General features: G+C 40.3%; 1 pseudogene; it reads left to right on the forward strand.

Annotated features, from left to right (window-relative positions):
- The window catches only part of LOC146608122 (general transcription factor II-I repeat domain-containing protein 2-like), a 39,398-nt pseudogene extending 22,642 nt beyond the window's left edge, over positions 1–16,756 (forward strand).
- The last annotated feature ends 333 nt before the right edge of the window (positions 16,757–17,089 follow it).

Raw genomic sequence — 17,089 nt, forward strand, 5'->3', positions numbered from 1 at the left:
CCATTTAGCTGTTTATGCATTTTCTTTAGCTATTTCATCTGCAAGCAATAATTTTAGCTAGTAAATTTCAGTTGATTTTTGATTACCCAATAATGTCCAGTATGATCCAACAGTTTTAATTGTTAGCCAAACATTTACCAAGCAGATTTAATGATTTCTGTTAATGCCTCTGCTTTAATTATTTGTGCACGTGACACAAATAATTAAATAATTATTCTGTACGTGACATCTGTTAACATTTACTGTTTAGTTAACTATTAACCTTTTGGTCAAAGTCAAATTAGTTGAGGTAATTTGTCCATGTATCTACTGGCTGCTGCAGATTTACCCCCTGGGCCACTTGTAACTCTGATTTAGAAGCAGAAAAATAAGAGGTCTGGAATTTCTCTATATTCCCCCTGTCAGTTTCTTGGATTGTTTTCCGGTGTCTTTCTCCTTCTTGTTTCCTTTTTGCCTATGATCAGTTTTCACAGGAAATGTCAGATCCATGCAGCTCATGTGTGTTTTGGCAGTCGCCAGTGTCTGACAAGCAAGGAGGCTGAACCAAGTTTAGGAATACCTGCAGGGCTGTGCGGCACACTCCAACATTCAATTAGGGGATTTCTCAGGTGATAAGAGACAACCAGCGGGGCAGTATCCTGGGGATCCCTGCCGTCCCCTTTCCTCCTGTCCCTCTATCCGTTAGGGGCTCCAAATCCATTGTCAGAATTATGGCAAGCAGTTCAATAATTCAGATTAGAGCTCATGTTTATTAATGTCCTACATCTGTGCAAACAACGTGTCAAGCCGAGAGTTTATTGTAATTGCCTGAGCAAACAAAACCTGAAAGAAGCAATTTCCAGTTACAATGTGCTATGACAAGTAATGAGGCCATTGGCATTCCACTCCCATCGTCACCGCTGCTTCTTTTCATCGCCCCTGTATTGTGTGTGATAGATATTTTTATAAGGAGTGAAGGTGCTGGATAATGCGGTGGTGCCACTAGAGGCAGGTTAGTGATTAAAGATAATCATCATTTCCCCCCCCCTGCAAGATCTTATTAGGTTTCCCTTAGCATTACTTACTTTGACTTCCACGTGGGACCGAATGGCGGCACGGACGTCGCCGCAACAACCACAACTAGATGGCAACTATTAATTTGCATTCTTGGATGGAGGAAAAAATAATAACATTGCCTTGTGCCACCTGAGGGACACACGCTGCCTCGCAGTCACACTGTTTTGAAAATAGGCATTGCGTAATCTGCCAAAGCAGCTTTAAAAGGAGAGCTCCAAATAATTGGAATTGACACAGGATATCAACCCGGAGTTTCCTATCTGTGTCTAACATATTAGCCATCTCTGGAAATTAGCTATTATTGCCTAATTGAATTTTGGCTGCCAAATGTTTAATTAAATGGCAGTTGTAGGTTTATTGAATTTGCCCTGTGTTTGTATAATGGCTGAGACCTGTGAGCAGATTATGGAAAGTGCTGCAGTTTGATACATTTTTCCTCTTCCCTCCATGGTGTTTTAATGTGATCACAGTCTTTGTTTTCAGTCACAGATGGTTGAGAGCAACCAGGGGCTTGTTCTGCAATAGACAGCCATGCTGTTACACTGGAGCTGATAGACCCATGAGGACTTCGGATGCCGATTGATGTCTCTACTTAGCATTGTGCAGTGTACCTAAACTCCTCTCTTTTGGCTCAAATAGACTTATAAAGTGCCAAAATGTCAGCTGGAGATGTTTTTCTAGCCTACGCTTTCTTAAACATTCTCACCATGAAGGACATTGTGGAAATGTTCCATAACATACATCTTTTAAGGGTGAGGTTGCCTTTTTATGGCCAAAACTTGCAATATAAGTGAAATATTTGCAGTTTTTTCCACCATTCTTGAATTTCAGAAATCCCTCATTGAGGGGTTTCTTGCTGAATCATGCTAAATATGAAAATGCTTCCATACATAGCGACCTGGAGGCTGCTGTGTCGCTCAAAGCGCTGTGTTCGCTGTATAAGCGCATGTTTACAGTGAGCGGAGGGCAGCTCGCTCGGTGACAAAGTGTTTAGGCTGCAACTCTGTCTGATGGCTCGGGGATTAGAAAATCCCTCTTATGATTGATAGATTTATTTGTCACTGCTGTCTGGACGCGAGCGGCTTACACCCCGCTGAAGCTGGGACCATTAATCAGTGTAAATAACGCTCTTCTTATACACATATCAGGAGTCTGTACGTGGAGACATTTGACATGGAAGGGGGTGGGAGGATATTTACCGCAAATAGGCGTGTGAGCGGATGATCAGAAAAGTGACGCGGGTACGTACGGTGGCGAGGAGCTCGAGGACTTTTGCTGCTGATGCTAAACAAGAGGAAATTGGTATTTTATTTTGCCGCTCAGATTGTGGAGTTCGGGACAGTGGGGCGTGATTTTGATTAATGGCTCTATCGGATTTCGCCCACGTTAAGGACGGCATCTTACTTTCAAAAATATGGATGGGTTTAATATTTAACTTTTGGTACAGGAGTGTAGCCAAAGTAGTTGCAGAAAGTTCAGTCAGCACTGAAAATGCACTTCCAGCACAGCCCCCACCCCCCCCCCCCCCCCCCCACCCCCCGGTAGCATGTTCAATAATAGCCTGGTGATTATTGCTCTATTAATTATAATTCTAAATACATTCAGGGCAAATAGACATTGCGATGATTATCGGACGTGTATAATGCACTGCATAACAATGGTCAAACATGTCTGCTTGATGCATTTAATCTCACCCCATTGTTGTCCAAAGAAATGATCTGATTGGGCAACTTCTCCGGGGTATCACTTCACCCAGGGTTTGCTATTATCTTTGCATAAATGCGCACCTTGTCATTATTTATTGCTTAATTAGCACGCCGCTTAATTAAATCGGCATTAATCAAGGAGACAGAGGTGGCGCTTGGGGAACACTTTACACATGTTAGCGATACTGTACTTTATTATCCAAGGAAGCATAAATCAAGCATCCCTCGCTGGAATTAACTGATAACAGTTGGCTGTTTGTGAAATGGAGGGAAAAAAATGGTTCCCGAGTTCTCCCGCGCTCAGGTACCATCCCGGTGTAATAGAGGCTGGACGTGGACGGGTAAAAAGTGGACAACAAAGGTGATTTTATCACCTTCCTCTTGTACGATGTAGATTAAGAAGTCTTTTGCTTCTTCTTGGGGCCAAAGGACGGAGATAACATTGCAATCTTTACTTTCTAATCATCCCTGGGACGGCGAGAACCACAGTTGGTGCTACGTTTTTGACATCTGAGCTCCCGATTCAATCTGTCCAACTTTGTTGAAAGCACACCCACTTTCCCACATGCATTTCTTTTTCATACACTATCACACGCACCCCAAGTACGCTCAAACACATGAATCATTTTTAATTTGCTTCATAGATCAAAAAAAAAAATCTATGGAGAAAAATAATAAAATAAATGAATAAACCCAATCTGTGAAAAGACATTTGAAGCTGAAAATGGTATTTGCTCCCCGCTGAATGTGTGGAAGTGGTAGGCTCTGCGGGCTCCTCTCCTCTCCCCTTCACTCTCTCAATCTTAATGGAGAGGAGACAAGGAGTGCTCCCCTGTGGAGAGGGAGAGATAGGCGTGGGGTGTGGTGGGGAGGGTGGAGGGGTGTTAGTTGGAGGAGCAGAGGAAGTGGAGGAATCATCTCTGTAATTAAAGCTGCTTTAATAGGAGGTACCAGGCAGTGGAAGGGAGGTCAGTCCCGATGGAGATGAAGCCCCCAGAACGGCCAGCCTCGCGCTACACCCACCCCCACAAAAAAAAAGCCATCCCAGGAGGCAAGGTGGGTGCAAACTCCTCTTTTAGCCTACTGCCACTAAGAGGATTTCACCGGCGGGCCCTCGTGGGGAAGGGTGCTTCGGTTAGAAGGGAAAGAGTGGTGGTGGTGGGTGATGGCAGCAGTGGTGGTGGGGGTAGAGAGCCCCTGCTATGGCACAGTGGAAAGCCCTGATTAACTCTCACCACCAGTCCAAAACCCCGTCATGCAAATGAAGGCAGCCCGGCTCTTTTATGGAGGGGGGGAAGCGCTTGTCAGTCAGGCTTGGCCGTCCCTTGATGTGCTTCCATTGTAATTCTAGGTGTGCTGGTTGTACCGTCTTAGATAGGAGCGCAAGGTTGATTCATCCCCATAGGATTGTTAAAAGGTGGATCTGCTAAGTTTTCAAAGTGACTCAGATGGAGGGGGTGGCGGGGAGGAGGGGGGCGGCTAGCGCTCTCTTGTCAGCTCTTTCTTAGCCCATCACAGACACTGGTTTTGAAGATTTTGCTGTCTGACTTTGTGATAATGCATAATGGGAATTCTTTGACAGTACAGTCGTCCCCCTGAGGACAGGCGGTACACTTGGGCCCCTGAAGGTATGGTGTTGCCAGGGCGTCATTCGCAGCTGTTTGAGCGCTTCATCGAGCGCTTTTTTCAGTACTTTTTTTTATTGTTTCCACTTCTATTCCTAGGCAGAGGTCACTTCAATCTGCACACCTCTTAGCAGTAAATGGAATTTAAATCAATTATACCAATGTTGCCGAAGAAATATTTGGGGTCACAGGCTCACATTTCAACTGTTTCTCGGTTCTGTGTTATCTTTGGTCCTACTGTAGCTCAGCTCCGATCCTCGTGAAACCTTTAGATGCTGCCTGAGAGCTAATTTGGAGTTAAATGTAACCTTCTGAGTAGCCTGAAAAACCAGTGTGGGAGAGAAAGGCCACGTACAGCTCTCCCTTTTTTTCTTTTTTAAAGACAGCTCACTGTAAATTAAGACCTGGAGGTAAAGTGTGTTGTAGTTTCTTGAGTCACACACACATTCAGGTTTCTCTGCCTGTCACAGATTGTAGCTTAGCAACCTTTATCACGAGCCCTCTTTGACCTTGACAGGGCTTTTCCTCCTGCTTCGGCCTCCTCTTAATCACTGCCAATTCCTCAGGAATTGGACCATCGTTAGGAATCTTGGAGCCAAATTTGAACTCTGTATTTACCCAATCATGCCATTAAACTCATGACCTCTCTGGCCTTGTTGAACTTAACATTTCTGACATCTTTTCTGCCTGAGCTACAAGAAAATGTGAACATTATCACACATTTAGACGAATAATCACCAGAAGTGTTTTATGTTTGCGTTTGGTGCTTGTTTTTCCATTCTGTGCATGAGCTAGCGGGGTCCAAAACGTCCTGTACTGTAACGTTGAACATATGCAAGTACAGCGACTGGGAAACCAGTGCACTGTATATCGCTTTTATACTGTAGGTATACCTGAGTGACAGTATAGGGCTCAGTCATGGAGGCCTACACAGCAAATTCAAAAGTGTTAAATGTTTTGGTGTTAATAGTCTTCTTGCAAAAGTAGAGTTAATTTTACTCTAAGCAGAGTCACATTCTTTTAATGTAACTCTGAGGTGTAAAATGATAGTAGTTAAAATCGAGTGTTAAAAATGAGTGTTTCTCTGTCAAATCTGGAGGTGTTACAATGGAAACATTAACTCTTGACCTCTTAACTCTGAACTCCTAGAGGGGCTATGACACCAACAGAGTAAATTCACAGACTCCGCCCCCAGCACGGCTCCAATTGAAGCTGAAGTGAAGCCGTTTCAGAACATTTTGCTCTACATATTCGAGTTGTTTGCCATGCTTGGTAAGTCATTTTTTCAAAGATTGTTTCAATTATTATTATGAGCTTTTACTTCTGTGGCTCTTTGGAGTTGAGACAAAGCTGTGTGAAAGGCATTAGCCATGTTGCTCGGTGATAGCATAATATTCTGTTTTAGCTAGCTGAAAGGTATTGTTTGCGGGCAAATACCACAGCACTGAAAAAAAGCTTGCATGTGAATTTTCAGTCAAACCTTTGGTCAAATACACCTAAAACAATGTCTAGAATGTGAAATGTTGGTATAATGGTGCTACTTGAAGCCTGAAAACGATCGCCCATAAAAAAAAAAAAAACGAGCAAACAGCAGTAGCTGACATCCTGACTGGGTTCTACGTTAGCATTTAGATCCCTCCAGAGTTTTGTGCACACGGTTTAGGTAAAAATGAAAAAGGTTGAGGTTTTACATTTAGTTCAGTATTACCTGTTGCCTGTGTCCTTGTCTTTTGGGAAAATACTTTACACAAGTAATGGCTCAAAGAGGATTCCTTTTTTTTTTTTACTGTGCTGCAATTGTTTACTGGATTATTTGTGCCATTAATTAGTGTCAACTAATTTTTATTCAATCTCCGCACAGGATATGCTTGTGAAGATGGAATATGGGGGAGAGCAGAAGTGTGTTGAAGTTCCACAAAGTGATGAATGAAGGACATGCATATTGTATTGAAGAAATAAGTGATGAGAATGCTGTTATTTGCATTTACCATGTCAGACCTTTTGATAAACAAAACTCTAATGAAAGTGAGAACATGTATACTGTTACATCTTTCAGAAAATGTTTTGAAATTGTGGTGCACAGTTCAGAATAAATGTTTTTCAAAAACCATTGCATCTTTTTAGTAAATGTTTATTTCCAAAAGAAATTTCTAGAAGTTCAGAACAGTAAAATTCCCGCTTTTTAGAATGAATTAGAAGATAACTCTTACGTAGTTAAACTAAAATACTCTTTGAGAGTTAATATATAAACTCTTAACACCAAGTGTTAAATTATCAACTCCAGACAGATTTGGTGTTTAACACTAAATCAGAGTTAACGTACCAACTCTCCAAAAAGAGTTAAATTAACACTCTCTGGTGTGGACCCATATAGACACTTTAATAGTGTTGAAATCAAATCCGACAGTGTTAATTTGGACATGCTGGATTTGCTGTGTAGAGACTGGGTGGTGACCCCCTGGAAACCTTCAGTTGCTTGGTTAAAGTGTGTATCCCCCAAACACCAGTTGGAGGTTGATGGATGTCATCAAAAATCTCCATGCAAAGAAAATAAAATATTGTTATTATTATAATAATATAATATAATAATATTATATTAGGGTCTTTACCTTACAATATAAAGGGGGAGACTGTTGTTGTGTAAAGTAAAATATGCTTGGATTAAATAACTTCATGCCAGATGCATTAATTTCATTTGATCAGTTAAGTTTTACATTATAATGAAAATAACAAAAGAATTTACATGTAAACGAATTAAAGTCAGAATTCTGAGGAAACATTTGTTTTTCAGTGCGACTAATTTGGTTAAATGTAGTGCGCACATACTCTCCTTTTACTCTTTAGCTGTAGTAAATGCTGAAAAAGTGAAATGTTTGCCTTCAAAGTAAACGCTGTGTCTTACCAATTTAACCAGTGTGTTTCAAAGGTGCAACTTTTACTCTGAAAGTGAACATTCTCTGTTTATCTGCACAGCATTAATTTTAAGCACATTGGAAAAATGCTCGACTTTAAAAGGACCATCGCTGTGAAATAATTAGTAAAAACTGCAGTAAAAGATTTCTGGAGGTTCTGTCCATGAACAGCATCAACATGCTGGTCCAGATGTTTCTGCTCCTGGTGGAAACACTCACTTTCCTTCCTGGATTAAAATACTTTAATGTCAGTTTTAATTCAAAATAAGATGGTAAAACAAGGATGACAGATCTGGACATCAGGAGATAGAGATGCGTGAATGACTCAGTTCAAAACACACCGACAGCATTCCAGTAAGGTTGAATAAAATTATTCAGTTTTGAAGCTTAACTTTAATCTCAGCCAAAACCGGTTAGCTATGGACCCAAATTTAACCAGTTCAAAGCAACGTAAGCAAATTGTGTTGAACTTCCATCACTGTGCGAAGGCCAGCAGGGGTTTTTAAAGAGCAACGGGCCGAGAAGCAGGACATCACGGGTTCAAACAGATGATAGCTGACGAGGCGTTCTGGCTGTTACACTAGCAGGAGTGGACACCTTGGAAAACAACCTGACAAATCGGCCACAGATTTGAAGTTTACGCCATTACATTCTCACCTAAAACATCTTAATGCATTAACACCTAAGATGCAAGCACACACACAAGCTAGTACTCGGTTGTAGTCGATCGATCTGAGTAGGTACTAATGAAAAAGGTGCTTTAGAGAAGTAGCCGAGGTTTGGATTTTTGTCCTAATGTGGAGTCGGTGTTGTGGTCCAGAATTTCAGGAGGAGGTCGTCTGTTGCGATCAGCGAGCTACATATCCAGGCTAAAGTTAGCTGTTGCTTGCTGTTAGCATTGTGCGAGAATGTAAGAAGGATACTGAGACTAGATCCTCTGGATCGCGGGGTTCTCATTTTTACAGTTAGGTTACGGTCTAACCAGGCGTTGGCAATAAAGCATCTTTTAAAACATGAAAAATGCTACATATGCTGCAGTTTAAAGAGTCAAACTGTTCAATATGCTTTATACCACAAAAACAACCCAAAGGCATCGACTATCAGGCTTTCTTGTTTCTTATGCTACTGATTAGACTTTAGTTTCCACAGCTTGATATCGTTAGCTTCATAGCATAATTGCCTAAGTCATTTGACTAAGTCAATGACTTAGGCACTTATGCTATGAAGCTAACGATATGTTAGAGTGAATTATTTCTGCAAAGAGAAACCTGCAATCTGCCTCACCCCTGGCAGAGCAGCAGTCTTAATTTTAGGAGAGGAAAAAGAAGTGACTCGAAGCGAACGGATGGCAACTCTCCCATCTCTCGCATTTGTCATTTGTTAACGCACTTGACCTCATAATCAGACTGCCAGCGCAACAAGGCAGCAAACAAGTTATGTCATGTTATCAATTTATCCAACATGACAAAGTAATAACAGCAATAAATGAACATGTACTTTGGAGAGGCGGCGTTGCAAATTGAAATGCCGGAGTGTGAGATGTGCTTCTCGGCAAAAGACGGAGCAATGAAGATGATGGAAAATCTAATATGAAGGAAGACAAGTGTTTACATTGCGGCTTTGTGCGTTTTACATCCTAAGTACTCTCCGTCTCTTTGTTAGCATCCCCAGGGCTGCTCTCACTGGTGGCAGAGCAGCAGAGTGGAGGCACAGTCGCAGTTCCAGCATGGCAAATAAAACAGCCTGATCTGATGGAGAAAAAACTGCAACTTTATAAGCCTCACTGTTCTCGTTTTGACTGTGTCTGGTTGATTTTGCACAGGGATGGCCTGCTGGGTGTGGCTTTCCTCCCGGGGCAGTACAGTTGGTTCCAGTTTGAGAGTCTAAATCAATCCATCAATCACCCGAGGAAAGGAAGACATTCTCGCTGAAGCTGGAATACACCTCGATACATATTTCATGCACCTGACCAACCTCTCAAGTCACTCTCATTTGACATCAATTCTCCAGGCAGCCCTCAAAGGCCCTGGGCAGTTCACCTGCACACAGGACAGGCTGGCTGGTTCATATACTGCCAGGTCCTTCTTTATTCTCAACGCCCCCGGCACTTCACAGTTCAGCAGCTCTGCACACCAAACAGCACATCAGCCTGACAAATACAGAAGAGTGATAAAACAGCATGTTCTCCTCTGTGTCTCCTAGCACGCTGCAAGTGAGCAACAGAGCTGCAAGACCGCATGGAGGAGTTACCTGGAATCATGAAAGGAGGCGTCTGGGGAGCTCGGAGGTAGCTGAAATCCCCTGCAGGTCTGGGATCAGCTCAGGCCAGAGATCTCTCTGCGTTTCTTTGTTGAAGAAAAGAGAAGTGGAGCAGACTGATGGAAGAAATCAAAGGAGAATGTGTTATAGTCATTTTCTTATAACTGTATACATGTGGCTGTGGACATGTTCAGTGAAGCCATGAACGCTTATCTATGGCTTTTTTGTGGCAGCTGCTGCCACAGACATTTGTGTTAATGGAGCTGATTCACAAAATGACAAAAGCTACTTGACAGTGAAAAAAAGTGATTAATATGGATTGATGCAACGCCTTTAATCGTGAAGACTATCAGCACTGAAAGAAACAAAATGGATTCTTTGTCAAAGCATGAAAATAGTCTTTTAAAACACCCAGCATTTTTACAATGAACTAACTTTTCCAGTTATGAAAATACACATTGTCTCATTTTAATTCCCTCTAATAGTTTTCCTACACTTTAACCAAACAGATGAACAGCTAACCCTTTACCCACAAACACTCACATCCAACACTCTAAGAAATGACACACTGATGTTGGTAGCATTATGTAAATGCTTCATGTTAAAACTAATGCCACCAATTGATTTTTAACTTTAAACACAAGTATGTTGTTTTGAATTTAATTAACAACATAATATTTCAATACAACAAAATGCAGTAAATTAAATCCAATGTAAAAAGTTCATTTAAAATGAAGAGCACTTTAATTTAAAGAGGATTGTCCTAATAGGCTCTCCGTACTTCTGAGTTTGCACATGTGCAGTGTGGAAGTTTGATCATCCGCCATTTTCAACTGAGACTTGCATATGCTTAGCATCCTGGATAGAATCCATCGCCATCTGAGGATTATTTGGTAAGTTCAACAATTTAAGGATGACAAATTTGATTAATGTATACTAACTGATACACATCTGACACTTTCGGGAATACTTTTGCATTTTTTTTAAACAAATGATGCCTGGCAAATTTTTTAACACTCTAGCTTGTATACCTCTCTCACATGTTAGAAGTATGAAAACATTTAACAAATATTGTTGAACCTGCTTCGGTGTAATTTTCCAAAATCTTTTGCGATTCTTGTTAAGATGAGACTTGCCTACTAAGACCGACAGTTTTAAAATTACTCCCAACATCTACCGCACCTGCTCCCTGACATCAGTAATGACCACTGGGAGCGCCAGCGATCCTGTAGTTTGAAGAATGAAATGAATGTGTAGTGTATTTTAGAAATGTGCATCAATTAAGTTGCTACATTGTTTGAAAGAATTCGACTCCATGTTGATTTCTGGTTTAGTGTCAGAAATCTTCACTGAAGAAGCTTCACTTTTCTTTCCAAGCTCCTTAGACTACGATGACCTGGATGACTGTGAACCTTCACAGACTTATTGTTATCCACAAAATGTCATGATAGGATTTTAAGTCCATATTGCCCAGTTCTAATCTTCTATTTAATTTTTATATTTTTAGGGGCACAATTATTAAATATATTGTTGAACAATCTAGAATTGATTAAAGCAAAAATGAAAGCTTTCACGTAATGTCAAAATTGAAAAGCTTCGATTTTTGGGTTCATATATTTGTTAATCTGACACAGAGGAGTCAGTGCCTTACCAATCATGAACCTCACTGCACATCACTGATGTGAGTTATGAAACATTGCTTAATCACATATCTGCTATGTGTTAATATTTTTGACTTTGTTTTGTAAAGAGGTTGAAAGGAACCAAAATAGGAAACTTCTCTCATATTGAGTTCTTATCTCCACCAGAATCCCAGCGTTGATGTTTGACAGGAATGCATTCTGAAAGCTGTCTGTGTCTACTTAAATGAAAAGCCTGTTCAAGGAATTCTTGGTAAGTTAAAAAAGGAAAACGATCAGTTATTTTCCTTTTTTAAATTTGGGATTGGAAATGGAAGGTGGACTTACTTGTCCATATGTATATGTACGCAATTAACTTATCTTTTTTTAATTTTTATTTAAAGGATGTGGATCTTGGTGCAAGCAGAGAAACAGAGCAGCTGACGTTGGGAGTCTATGTTGTCAGACATGAGAGCAAACTCTGCAGATACACCTGAGGACATTGGTGTCATCATAGAAGGATGCACTGTGCTGCAAGCTCTTAGTGATGTGGCAAAGGGTTGTGCCCTCCTGCTTGGACTAATCTATAGTCTAAATCTGAGCTACCCAAAGCACCTGAAATACACATTTGAATTTCTTCAGAAGGTGCTGATGGAGTTGGATGGGAACAACCTATCCATGAAGGTGCAGGTTCTGAAAAACAAACTGCTTGAGTGAAACAGCCTGCAGTGAACTATAGAGGACACTGAACTTTAAGGTTCTCGAACCCTTCTCCTTGCACTTCATAAACTGTTCAGTTTGAATTGCCACAAGAACTTCTGCAAGGCCTTTCACTTTTCTGCGTTCTTTGTTCTTGAACCTTTACCAACATCCAACTACACTGAAAAAGACTGCTCCTAACTTTGGACTTCAGTTTAAGTTTTGAAGCAAAGGTTATTTTTCTAAATATGGACAAAAATGACACAAAAGTAATTTCTACCTGCTGTTTGCAGGGCTGTATTGTGGGCTTTTCATTGTAGCCCAATCAAGTTTAAATTAAGTCATGTTAATGTTAAAAATGTTGGAATCACAACACTTTCCAGTTTTAATCATTTCAGTTTAACATGACATTCTGTATCTTGTCTTCCTGCACCTAAAATGCACTTGAATATATGTAAAGATTGTTTGGGGAAAAAGATCTAGAAGCATTTGAATTGCTCAAAGTGTGCTTCAACAAGTTTTACACAAAGTGTTATTAAAGTTAGGTTAACTGAATAAACTTGTGTTCGATTTATTTAATTTACAAACTTAAATAGACTAAGTTGCAATTCTGTTAAAGTGATTTAATCCTATAGTTTCAGTAGAGCGTGTTTTGGGTGAGTAGATTTATCAGATTTACTTAAAATTTGTTGTTCAAATTAAATATATCATACATTTTATATTTCACTAACCCAGTTGTGTGGAACCGGTTGACATAACTGGGTGGAGTAAATACAACATTTTATTTCTTAGAGTGAAGGTCTAGCTCGATGGCTGTGTAAGCAAACAGTTAAAGGAAGTAGGGGATCGACGGTCCTTTGCATGGACACAGATACCAGCTAATATTTGCTATCATACGAATAAAATACTAGAAATACTAACCCTAACCCTTTCCAAACAACTGCATTCAAAATGCTCCAAAAACACCACAAACATAAAGGGGCGATCAGTCCAGCAATTAGATGTGGTGACCAGTGGCATTCAGGTTAATATGATTTTTAACACCCAGAGAGTTCTATTGACCAAACCAGGCTTGGTATCAGGTGGTAAACACATTTATTTGTGCTATTAAATCAGGCATTAACATGGGTGCCTATGGGGGTTAACTCACTTTTGAAGCCCTTTTTTTCATTTTTAACCTGGTTTATAAGTTTCTGCTTGGTCTAAACTTATTTGAACCTTAATCAAAGATGTGTAAAATCCTGTGTATTTCTATATCTAAATGAATAAAAAGAATAAAAGTCATGACTGGAGGGTATGTCTATCCTTTTCACTTGTAAAAGTCATTTAAGGTCATTTATAGATTTTTAGAAATGCACTGGCAAGCAGTGACTTCCTGAATCTCCTGAAAAGGATCATTCTGGTTACACAGGCTTACATACAGACTTTTATGAAGGCAAACATAAATAAACAATTAAAACAAGTGTAAGAGTCTCACTATCCATTTGTAATAAATACATATTACTGGTTATGAAGATGCCGGTGCTGCTAATGTAAAGAAATATTGTATTTGTGGATGTGTATGATGAGCTATGTGGGTTTTTTGCAATCTCTGTCTCTCTCTCTGTGTAATTAGATTTTTAAACGTGTAAAGGATTCTCTAAATATGCTCTGAGATTTGTGGATGTGTACAAAAAGTGTGTAAATATGTATTCAGAATGTGCGCGATTACAACCCAGACCGCCAAAAAGTTGGGACACTGTGTAAAATGTAAATAAAAAAAGAAAACAATTTGCTAATCTCATAAAACCAGATTTTATTCAGAGTAGAAAAAAACATATCAAACATGTAAACTGAGAAAGTTTTAAAGAAAGGTCTTCTAGACCATCCGCTCTACTTTTAACAACAGTCTGTGAACATCTGGGAACTGAGGCGAGCAGCTGATGGACTTTTGGGAGAGGAATTTTGTCCCATTCTTTTCTGGTAGAGGATCCTAGCTCGACATTCCTGGATCTTCTAGGTCGTATTTTTGGTTTCATGATGCTCCAAATGTCCTCAACTGGTGAAAGGTCTGGACACCAGGCAAGCCAGTTCACCAACTAGAGTTTCCTACTATGAAGCCACGCTATTGTAAACAACTTAGTATTCAGTTTAACATCATCTTCCTCAGGGCTGTACAGTGCAATATATACATTGCATATGTGATGAAAAAAACTGTCTGTGCCATAAATGGTCTTGCATACGCTCGCGCAACAGCTTTGCTACCCACTTAGTTTTATTGTGAAGCCATGGTACGTCACAATGCTACAGAGTAGTAGCAATGTAGTGTGTTGTGGTAGTAAATTGTTATCATGTCAGTGTTATTAGCCTTGACTTCTAAAAAAATTCCCACAATTCCTTTTATGTTTATCTCCAATCCACTGGTAGATAGGTTAGGGTAGGGTAGCCGCTCAGAGAATCTAATGGAATTTAAAAGCTGTACTTTGACTGTTTCAAGTGATGTTTTAAACCTTTAAAGGAAAACAGGCTCATCAGGATGAAAGTAAAACACAACCTTCCAGTTGAGGGTATGTGTGACAAGAAAGTAAAAGTTGGCTGATTAAGAAGCAACTTTAATTTTTTTCAATACTGCTCAGAAGCAGCAAAAAAGAGTAAATTAGACGATCCTTACGTTGTGGGAAGCAAGATATTTAAAAGAGAGAATATTATGCTTGTGTTACGTTTTGGTAGCACAAGCATAAAGCATAAGACTTTTTGGTCTGTGCTACAAAGCTAGCAACTTTTGTACCATTAGTGGTACAAGCTAACAAAGTTATTTTACAGCCCTGGTCTTCCCTAAAAAAAGACAGCATCTGCATGGGAGCCCTAAAACCTGTAAATACCTTTCCATATTGCTGGTGTCTTTCCACATGTGCAAGGTGCCAGTTCCATAGGTTGTCATACCATTAGAAAGGCAGGCTTTTGACCTCAGAGATAATAAGAAGCTGGATGGTCCCTCTCCACTTGAGACCTGAGGACACGGTAGCCATGTTTTCCAAAAACAATTTCATATTTTATTTGTCTAACCACAGAAGAGTTTTCCACTTTGAAGCATTCCCAAAAGATCGGAGGCATCAGGTGTAGATTTTTGGCATTGTCTCTTGCACACAGAGATTTCTCCAGATATTCAGACTCTTTTGATGCTATTTTGTACTGTAGATGATGAGAATGTCTCCACAACTTACTAGACAAAGTTTCTGCAGTGATTTGGAAATCACTGCAGAAACTTTGTTAGTTACTTTTCATACTGGTTCCCATTTTTTTTTTTTGAATTGGGATCGTAAATCTATAAAAGAAGATGTTCAAATTTGGGTGTGCTGTGATTCATAAATGTGTGGAGAAAAATGTAAACTGTGTAAAATTTCTGACACTAATTAATACCTGTATGCACATTTATATTTTTTTTACATATGCACAATTATATTTTGTAAGTGTGTACGCATGGATTCTAAATATACGTTAGCACATTCCTATAGACAGGTTTACAAACATGACTGCACACACACAGTGAGATCCAGGAACACACCTCTCCATGTAGATTTGCTGGTAATTCTGCCACAACAATACCAGCAAAAAGCTGCTTACCTGGGAACAAATTCCTGAAAATAAATACTCATCATCTGATGGGTTGTCAGTAAAAAGTAAAACCAAAAACATTAATTAGCCAGCAGATTTTAGGAAAAGAGGTGTTTTTTTTCTCCTTCTGTTAAACACAACTTCTAAAAGTACCCAGCAATCACAATAACCATGACAACAGTGATGACCAGCTACGTTGACCAGCACGTATTTGCATTTCATTTGTTAAACACCTGCTCTCTCCCACTCGTGCCACCTAACAGACCTTTCTGACGCCATCTCCTCCCAACTTTCACTCCCAGTTTCAAATGGGATCTGAAGCTAAAAGTATACCCTGTCATCTTTAGCTTGTAATTGCTCGACTTGCCGTTGGCCCTTCGTTCTCCCGGGCTCCAGCAATTACAGAAATACAATGAGGCTTGGCTTTTCTCGCGGGGTGTAGAATGTATATACTAATTCGCAATAAAGTGCTACAGCTGTCAGTGCATTTTCTGCTCGGTTACTTCAATAAATTGGAACTCCGAGTAGGGAAAAAAAACGGGAATATCGTATTATGTGCTCCCCATTCCCCGCTACACGTGCGCAGCCCTCTCTTGCAAACACAATTTGAACAATTCCATTTTCCTCCGATGAGGAAATGTGACTTTTTCATTTCAGAGGCAGACAAACGCTGATGCCCCAGCACCCTAATAATGGATTTCACTTCTCAAGAAACAATTATGAGGGGTCTAGAAGTAAAACAGCACAGTGGTGATATGTTTTATTTTCAAATTATGTAAATTGACAGGAACAAAAGGGTTTGATTACAGTTGGTGACCTTTTTCTTTGTCTTGTAGAAGGGCCCATACTGAACGCGTTGTGCTCCTGCTCATGGTGCTTTGAACAACTATTGTTAAGTATCAGTGATGGCCAAGGCCAGCTGGAGGGTCAGAGATGATTAGTTTCCCCCCAAATCCTGCCTGATTTGCTGCAATCTCTTCACCCTTTCTCCGCATTTCCAATTTCTATCACTCACATCCGTTCCCAACAGCTCGTCTTGGAATCCGAGCCGACCAGAACCCATGAAGAAGAAGAAGAAGAAGAAGAAGGAGCCAGGTCACAATCCAGCAATGGTGCCGGAAGCGTCTGAAATCGAGGCTCTAATGATGGCACTGCATAATGCAGGATCTGCAGGGGTGATGGTGACGATGATGATGATGATAATACAGGATGGGGGAGTGAGGGTACCCAGCAGCCAAATGAAAGCAGACGGCCTGAGAAGGAAGTGGAGCCAGAGTCGGTGTTAGCAGTGTTGTTCTGTAACTGCATGGCGTTAACAGCTGCCCCTGCCATTAACACAATGGGAGAGAGAAAGAGAGCGCTCCTTGTTAGGGATCATTTATTAACTGAGATCATCTTTTCGTTAGCCTTGGGGTAATGACTAATGTCAATGGCAAATTTCACAGTTGTCTAGAGAAATGAATTAGATTTGCAATAAAAGGCCCCTTGGCTTGTTCTACACACTCATTTGCTGGAGTTGGTGAACTTGGAGAACTGTAAAGAAACCAAGGATCCTGTCTTAATACCCTCCCCCTCCTCCCTCTCACCAGACACTGACCTTTTTCTCTCATTATGAGGTG

The sequence above is a fragment of the Diplotaxodon limnothrissa genome, linkage group LG23 (assembly GCF_057381915.1).
Source record: "Diplotaxodon limnothrissa isolate DT_005_m linkage group LG23, D_limnothrissa_male_GT1.1, whole genome shotgun sequence".
Classification (NCBI taxonomy): Eukaryota; Metazoa; Chordata; class Actinopteri; order Cichliformes; family Cichlidae; genus Diplotaxodon; species Diplotaxodon limnothrissa.